Genomic DNA, 8,775 nt, shown 5'->3' on the forward strand with positions numbered 1-8,775 from the left:
ACATTTAAAGGGGGGAGGATAAATTATACATACATATGAGGTTTTAGATGCAAATCAGATGGAAAGGATCAATGGTCTTCAGAAATTGGAGGTTGTAACAGTGAAAATTTCTTTCTAAGACTGTGAATTGCCAAAACTGTAAAGGTTTTGGCCAAACTGTAAAGATCATTTTTAGTGTCTTGATTTAAATCAAAAATAAGTGGTCGCCATGGGAAAATTCCCAATATGAAAATACCCAAGTCAGCTGGGTTTTAAGGGGATTTTAATTAATATAAATGAAGGAATTAAGGGAAGAGAGAGAGAGAGAAAGAAAAGAGAAAATAGTAGAATGGGCCTAGGCCTGAGCCCAAGGGAGAGCGTGTCAGTCTTTATCACTCACCACAAGATCGTCTTCAAGCTGGGTTCTTCCACTCCGAACAGAAATTAGCCTCCAAACTGAATTCAAATTGTAACTGAATTCAATTGCCCTGAACTTGTTCCTTTGCTTCCTTTTAAAGAGATTTTTCTCTTATGTTACCTCCCCCAAACTTTCATGTTCCCAGGACTTCCCATTCTTAGTTCTCACAACTCTTTAGTTCTCACCTTCTCTGGGTAGACTAAAACTTCACACCTCTTTTGTTAAGCTTGCCTTTTGTAAGTTGCTTGACCTTTTAGTGGTTAATTTAACCTTTATAGGTACTTAGCACCCTTTTGTATTAGATCTAAAAATAGACCACCTAGCTTAGGTTTTTTGCTTCACTATAAGTATGAGTTGGGGACTTTTCATTGTTCAATCAGGAATTTGCAACTTTATCTTCCCCTAAGGCACTGTCTAAATAGGGTGGAGTAATTTTAAAGTTCTCAATACATTCCTGACCAAGTACCTCCATTGTAGAAAATGGGGAATAGCTTAATCAAATCTTCTGAAGTAGACTCTGAGCAGTTTTAAAATTTACAAGGTGGAGCATCATGATGCATCTTCTTGAATCTGCAAGCCTTTTGAGAGCACCAAATATTTCATTCTTTGTATTTGTATCCCTAACACCTAGCACAGTGTCTGGAGAAGAATAAATACCGAATAAAAATGTTTAATGACTCAAAAAAGAGATTGGACTCAGGGTACATATAATCTGGATATGACCAATGCAGGAATCTGTCTTGCTTGACCATGAATAGTTGTTATAAAGCATTTTTTGGTTTGTTTTCTTTTTTCAATAGAGAGAAAATAAAATTCAGTTGACTGAAAAAAGTGAATTATTTTTAAATGTTTCTTGAGTGCTTGCTTAGGCAGCACATTTACTAAAATTGGACCAATACAGAGATTAGCATGGCCCCTATGCAAGGATGGCACACAAAATTTATGAAGCATTCCATTAAAAAAAATGCTTCTTGACTGATTGGCGACTGATCCTTGGACCCAGAGGGTAAAACTAGGGGTAATGAGGAGCAGTTGCAAAGAGGCAGATTTATTATTCATATAAGAACAACTTCCTAATAATTCATACTAAAGTGGAATGAGTTGCCTGGGGAGGTCATCATTCTCTTTCACTAAAGATTTTCAAGCAAAAGCTGGATGAAGGTGATGTTGAAGAGAGCATTGCTCAGGCACAGTTTTGGACCAAAGAGCCTCTGGAATCCTTCCTGTTCTGCAATTCTGTCATTTTCTGATTCTGTTCCTAATCCACTCAAGTCTCCCAGCCACACTCCTTCATACACTCCAATATCCTCTCAGCTTCAAGTTCACTACTCCATTCATGGGCAGTCATTCCAATGCCACTCCAAGAATGCTTTGTAGGACCCAACGCCAACCTTCAGATTATTTCCTGACCCTCCTAAATAGTCCTCATGTAAAATCTGGCAATTATGATACATTACTATGCCTCTCTTCTCAGCATCTTCAGCCTATGATAGGAGGAAACAGTAGGAGAATCCAAAGGAAAAGAGAAAACAGAAAAGAAGAGAGAGAATAGTGAAGGTGGAGTAGAATAAAAAAGAAAGGAGAAAGAAGAGAAGAAGGGGAAAGAGTTTAAAAGGAGAAGTAAAAAAGGAATTGGAGGCAGGAAGCAAAGGCAGAGGAAAGGAAAATGGTGGATCTATTCAAGGCAGATGACTTGGCATGGCAGAAATAATCAGCTTGACTTGCCTTGAGCAGCCAATTCCATCTATGCCGACACTGCTGCTAAATTGATTGTGCAGTGATCCAGAGAGATCTTGGAGATGGCCAAAACTGACTGTTTTCTCCAGGTCACAGTCTATTTGGTTGCCCTGATGAGTCATGGGTGATGTGTACTGTACCAATAAAGGGATCCCTGTCGTTTGAAAGTCAAAACCAATAATGAAATTCTGGGAATCTGAGAATGTTAGAGCTGGACGGCTCCAGAAAGATTATCTACTTCATATCATTGATTCAATCAATGTTTGTTCAGCTGAACTGAATTAATTTTACAGATGAGGCCTGATAGGATCAGAGAGGTCAGGTAATTTATCCAAGGTCGAACAGTGAGTTATTTTATTTAAACAGTATCTGTTATAGAATGTTCCATCACTCAGAATCTCAATGATGTACCTTGTCACATCCTTAATGTATTTTATCAAACACTCTAATACACCTACTTATATTTCTGTTTCAAAATCTTTTTATATTTTCTGCCTAAATGTCATTTTTAATGTAATGATCTGTGGTAAGAGACACAAACCCTTCCAGAAAGAGACGTAACAGAAGCAAACATGTTTCTAAGCCTGTGAAAGAAACCTCGCCAACACTCAAACTATGAAATGTTTCAGGTTTAAATTTCCATTGCTCAGGAGGACAGGCTCATAAACATAAAATATCAGAGATATGAAGGACCCTGGAACATTGCTTGTCAAGAGTGCTGGGAAGAACCTTAGAACAGAGAATATCAGAACTGAGAGGGACCTTTGAATATAGAATGTCAGAGTTGGGATGAACAGAGAATGTCAGAGTTGGGGGGGGGTAACCTTAGAATACAGAATGTCAGAGCTAGGATGGACTCTAGAACAGAGAATGTCAAAACTAAGAGTGACCTTAGAATATAGCATGTCAGATCTGGGATGGATTTTAGAACAGAGAATATCAGAGCTGAGAGGGATCTTAAAATACAGAATGTCAGAGCTAGGATATACTCTAGAACAGAGAATGTCAGAACTAAGAAGGAACTTAGAATATAGAATGTCAGAGCTGGGAGAAATGTTAGAACATAGAATGTCAGAGCTAGGGTGGGCAGAGAATATCAGGGTAACCTTAGAATACAAAATGTCAGAGCTAGTACAGACTCTAGAACACAGAATGTCAAAACTAAGAGCAACCTTAGAATATAGTGTGTCAGATCTGGGATGGACTTTAGAACAGAGGATATCAGAACTGAGAGGGATCTTAGAATGCAGAATATCAGAGCTAGGATGGACTCTAGAACAGAAAAAGCAGATCTGAGAGAGATCTTAGAATATAAAATGTTAGAGCTGGGAGAAATGTTAGAACATAGAATGTCAGAGCTAGGGTGGACAGAGAATGTCAGAGTTGGGGGGGCAACCTTAGAACACAAAATGTCGGAGCTAGGACAGATTCTAGAACAGAGAATGTCGAAACTAAGAGCAACCTTAGAATATAAAGTGTCAGATCTGGGATAGGCTTTAGAACAGAGAATATCAGACCTGAGAGGGATCTTAAAATACGGAATGTCAGAGCTAGGATGTTCTCTAGAACAGAGAATGTCAGAACTAAGAAAGAACTTAGAATATAGAATGTCAGAGCTGGGAAGAATATTAGAACATAGAATGTCAGAGCTAGGGTAGACAGAGAATGTCAGAGTCAGGGGGTAACCTTAGAATACAAAATGTCAGAGCTAGTACAGACTCTAGAACACAGAATGTCAAAACTAAGAGCAACGTTAGAATATAATGTGTCAGATCTGGGATAGGCTTTAGAACAGAGAATATCAGACCTGAGAGGGATCTTAAAATATGGAATGTCAGAGCTAGGATGTTCTCTAGAACAGAGAATGTCAGAACTAAGAAGGAACTTAGAATATAGAATGTCAGAGCTGGGAAGAATATTAGAACATAGAATGTCAGAGCTAGGGTAGACAGAGAATGTCAGAGTCAGGGGGTAACCTTAGAATACAAAATGTCAGAGCTAGTACAGACTCTAGAACACAGAATGTCAAAACTAAGAGCAACGTTAGAATATAATGTGTCAGATCTGGGATGGGCTTTAGAACAGAGAATATCAGACCTGAGAGGGATCTTAGAATACAGAATATCAGAGCTAGGATGGATTCCAGAACAGAGAATGTCAGAACTAAGAAGAAGCTTAGAATACAGAATGTCCGAGCTGGAAGAAAGGTTAGAATGTCGAATGTCAAAGCTGGAAAAGATTTTAGAGTATAGATTGTTAGAATTGAGAGGGACTTTAGAACACAGAATATCAGAGTTGAAGGAGGAACCTTAGAATATAGACTGTAAGTGCAGATTTTGAAACTTAAAACACTGTGTCCCAGTTGGAAGGGTCTTTAGAACATAGAACAAAATGTCAGACCTGGAAGAAGCTTTAAATTATAGAATGTCAGAGCTGGCAGGGCCCTTTGGACATAAAACATAGCATCATATCTGGGAAGGACACCAGAACTTCAAGCATAGAGTGATGGCACTGGAAGGGACCTGAGAATTCTTGGACAGGAAGTTCAGGACTTTTATAGTTCTTTTCCTATGTCACTTCCTGTCCCTTTCTCCACTTTACAGAAGCCAATTGCAGTCTTTAAATTTGCTTAGCATTGCCCAGGGGGTGGTCAGTTGCTTCTGGAGCTGTCACCCACTTTTAGCAAGTGGCTTGCAGACCCCCCCCACTTGGTGTTAAGTAGGGGTGTTTTCAGTTTTTGCTGATTAATTTAAAAATAGGCAAGAGGGGGGTTAATTCTATCTTTTCAGAATATAGAACACAGACTGCTAAAACTGGGAAAGACTTTAAAACACAGTGTCAGAGCAGCAAGGGACCTTAGAACATAACATAATATCTTACATCTAGAGTTTTAGAAAGACCTTTAGAGATCACGTAGTCCAGGCCCATAATTTTATGGGAGAGGAAATTAGTCCAGCTACAGAAAAGAAAAATCTATTTGGGAGGAGGAATGGGTGTCTGGTTTTTGTTGTTGTTGTTGTTGTTTGTTTGTTTCCTTTTAAACATTTTATTTGGTCATTTCCAAACATTATTCATTGGAAACAAAGATCATTTTCTTTTCTTCCCTCCCCCCACCTCCCACCACCTCTCCCATAGCCAACGCATGATTCCACTGGGTTTCACATGTGTCCTTGATTCGAACCCATTTCCGTGTTGTTGGTATTTGCATTAGAGTGTTCATTTAGAGTCTCTCCTCAGTCCTATCCCCTCCACCCCTGCAGTCAAGCAGTTGCTTTTCATCGGTGTTTTTACTCCCACAGTTTATCCTCTGCTTGTGGATAGTATTTTTTAGATCCCTGCAGATTGTTCAGGGACATTGCATTGACACTCATGGAGAAGTCCATCACCTTCAATTGCACCACAATGTATCAGTCTCTATGTACAATGTTCTCCTAGTTCTGCTCCTCTCACTCTGCATCACTTCCTGGAGGTCGTTCCAGTCTCCATGGAATTCCTCCACTTTATTATTCCTTTTAGCACAATAGTATTCCATCACCAACATATACCACAATGTGTTCAGCCATTCCCCAATTGATGGGCATCCCCTCGTTTTCCAATTTTTGCCTCCACAAAGAGCACAGCTATGAATATTCTTGTACAAGTCTTTTTCCTTATTATCTCTTTGGGGTACAAACCCAGCAGTGCTATGGCTGGATCAAAGGGCAGACAGACTTTTAGCACCCTTTGGGCATAGTTCCAAATTGCCCTCCAGAATGGTTGAATCAATTCACAACTCCACCAGCAATGCATTAATGTCCCAACTTTGCCACATCCCCTCCAGCATTCATTGAGTGTCTGTTTTTAAAGCAAAATGGAGCAAATGTTGCCAGTGATTGAAAAAAAATCATTAGGAAGTTTCACCCTGGAACATTTGGAATAAGAACCCAAAGCAATAGCTGGCACTCTAAGGTTTGCAAAATGGCTTACAAGTGTTATCTCATTTATTCCTCACCTTAGACATGCATATGAAACTCAAGAGAGATGCCTGTTCATGTCATAGAACATTTAGAATTGGAAGGGACCTCAGAAGCCACCCATCCCAAGTTCCTTGTTTTACAAAGGACGTAAACTGAGGCCCAGAATGGTTAGATGATTGTTCAAAGTCATGCATGCTATATAACAGTACCAGGCCTCAAATCCAAGTCCTAACACTCTGCTAGTTGTAAGACAAACTGTAAGAGTTAAAATTTAGGGGGGAACTGAGGCAGGTAGAAATTAGTTTCTCTCTGCAAGGAGTATTGTGTTTTTATGAGGTTTATTAAAGGTTAAGGATTAAAGAAAATACAGAATAAGAAAGCACATGCCTAGGCCCAGAGAAGCCTAGACAACCTCACCTACATTATGAAAGGAACACATCTGCTTGGAAGCGGCAACAGGAAAGCAGAGAGACCCCGCCGTTGGCGGAGACCCTTTAAATAATAATTTGCTCTTGGCCCAGGTGAGAATTCAGTGTGATTACAAAGCATCCTAGAAGTAGAGCAAGGACTTCTGGGGATTGAAGTCCTAGATTCAAGTCTCCATTTTTACATTGTAAAGATGAAAAATGAAATCTTCAAAGAGTCTGCATGAATGCAAAGTCTACTGGAGGGGATTCTTCACTTACAGTGATAAACAGAATAGTGATAGAATGTCATAAGAAGGAGCCAAGAAACTTGCCCTGAGTCCATTTGATTCTTTTCCCTCCTTTGACTTTGGGTTCCAGAGAAGGAGAAAGTTGCCATCTGAAAAGGATCTCAAAAGATACTTCATAGCAGTGTGACCCTGGGCAAGTCACTTAATCCCAATTGCTTAGTCCTTATCATTCTTCTGCTTCTAAGACAGAAAGTAGGAGTTTTAAAAATAAAAATAATAGCATTTAGGGGGCAGCTAGGTGTGTCAGTGTTTGATAAAGAGCCAGGCCTAGAGTCAGGAGGGCCTCAATTTAATTCTGACTTCTGACACTTCCTAGCTATATGACCATGGACAAATCATTTAACTCTATTTACCTACCCCTTGCCCTTTTGTCTTAGAGTTGTCACTGGGACAGAAAGTAAGGGGTTAGGAAAAAAATAATAATAATAATAATTGCATTTCATGAAATATCCATTTTACAGATGAGAAAACTGAGGATCAGAGAAATTGACTTATTCTGAGTCACATAGCTGATAAATAAATGGCTGAGACAGAATTTTAACCCACACTTCCATGACTCCATGGCCAAACATAAGATACCATCTACCTACCACTACTATGCCATTAAATGAGACACTTGTAAAGCACTTAGCGCAGTCGCTGGTACATCATAGGTGCTTAATAAACGTTTGTTTCCTGTCCTTCCTCATCCCTCTCACCTAACTACCACTTTGGGGTAGAGGAGGGGCCTAGACCACATACCAAAGAGTAAACAGTTTTCCTCTGCCTTCTGCGTGTTCCTTGAGTAGTTGCCAAATATGAGAAGCTGCCCTTATTCTGAGTCCACACTAGCAAAGCACAGTGACTCTTCTTTTTCCTTTTACCTAGGCGCTCTTGGAAGGCCAAGCCCTAGGACTGGTCTCCATACTGGCAAGAAGAGCATCAGAAGCCTAGGTCTGGAACAGAGAACCATAGAATGTTATATCTAGAGGGAGTCCCAACAGCTACACAAGAGAAGTAATAATAATCATAATAATAGCTAACATTTGTATAGCACTTGTAGGTGTATAAAGCACTTGACTCAGTAGCCCCTTTGAGGAAGAGAAGTAAACCTCAAGAAGGGAGAAGAATGGAAAAGGGAAGAATTTACAACGTTAGCAGGTGATTATAGCATAGAATTGGTGGTGTTCAAGGTTCTAATCACACACATGTGTGCACACACAGGCATGCACGCACACACACACATGCACACACACCCCTGATGAGAGGCCACTGAGATTTCTTACTAAATAATCTGAATGGCAAGTTTCTGAGTTCTCTCTAATTCCCACAAGGGAAGAGAGTACATAAGGGTCCAAGGAAGGGAACAAGTAGGTCCAGAGCACAGGGCACCCCTGGGAGATAGATCCACGGGTCCTACTGTAATAATACCTACCAAACCCCTCTTATTTCTAGTGCCCTCCTAGCTTGTTTTGTATATATTCGTCTACATGTTGTCCCTGCCCCCCTCCATTAGATTATCAACTCCTTGGGGTCTGGGATTGTCTTTTGCCTCTTTTTGAACCGTGGCACTTAGCACATAGTAGGTGTTTAATAATTGTTTCAGTGAAAACTGTGGTTTCAGCTTGGGCTTTGGGTGAGAGTGAGGTTATCGAGAAGCCAGGGTCTTCACATACAACTGCCATCAGACTGATTCTTGCCTAGTGGAGAAAATTGGGCTGGAAGAGAAGAGAAGAGAAGAGGAAGAGAAGAGAAGAGAAGAGAAGAGAAGAGAAGAGAAGAGAGAAGAGAAGGAGAGAAGAGAAGAGAAGAGAAGAGAGAGGAGAGGAGAGGAGAGGAGAGGGAGAGGAGAGGAGAGGAGAGGAGGAGGAGAGGAGAGGAGAGGAGAGGAGAGGAGAGGAGAGGAGAGGAGAGGAGAGGAGAGGAGAGGAGAGGAGAGGAGAGGAGAGGAGAGGAGAGGAGAGGAGAGGAGAGAGAGAAGAGAAGAGAAA

At 40.4% G+C, this 8,775-nt stretch overlaps 1 non-coding gene across 1 annotated transcript; it reads left to right on the plus strand.

Moving 5' to 3' along the window:
• The first annotated feature begins 1,254 nt into the window (after positions 1-1,254).
• On the plus strand, positions 1,255-1,359 carry LOC130456631 (U6 spliceosomal RNA). The gene has a single exon (XR_008915700.1). It is a non-coding gene; the product is annotated as a U6 spliceosomal RNA (small nuclear RNA).
• Positions 1,360-8,775: the final 7,416 nt, after the last annotated feature.

Source organism: Monodelphis domestica, chromosome 1, assembly GCF_027887165.1.
Source record: "Monodelphis domestica isolate mMonDom1 chromosome 1, mMonDom1.pri, whole genome shotgun sequence".
Lineage (NCBI taxonomy): Eukaryota > Metazoa > Chordata > Mammalia > Didelphimorphia > Didelphidae > Monodelphis > Monodelphis domestica.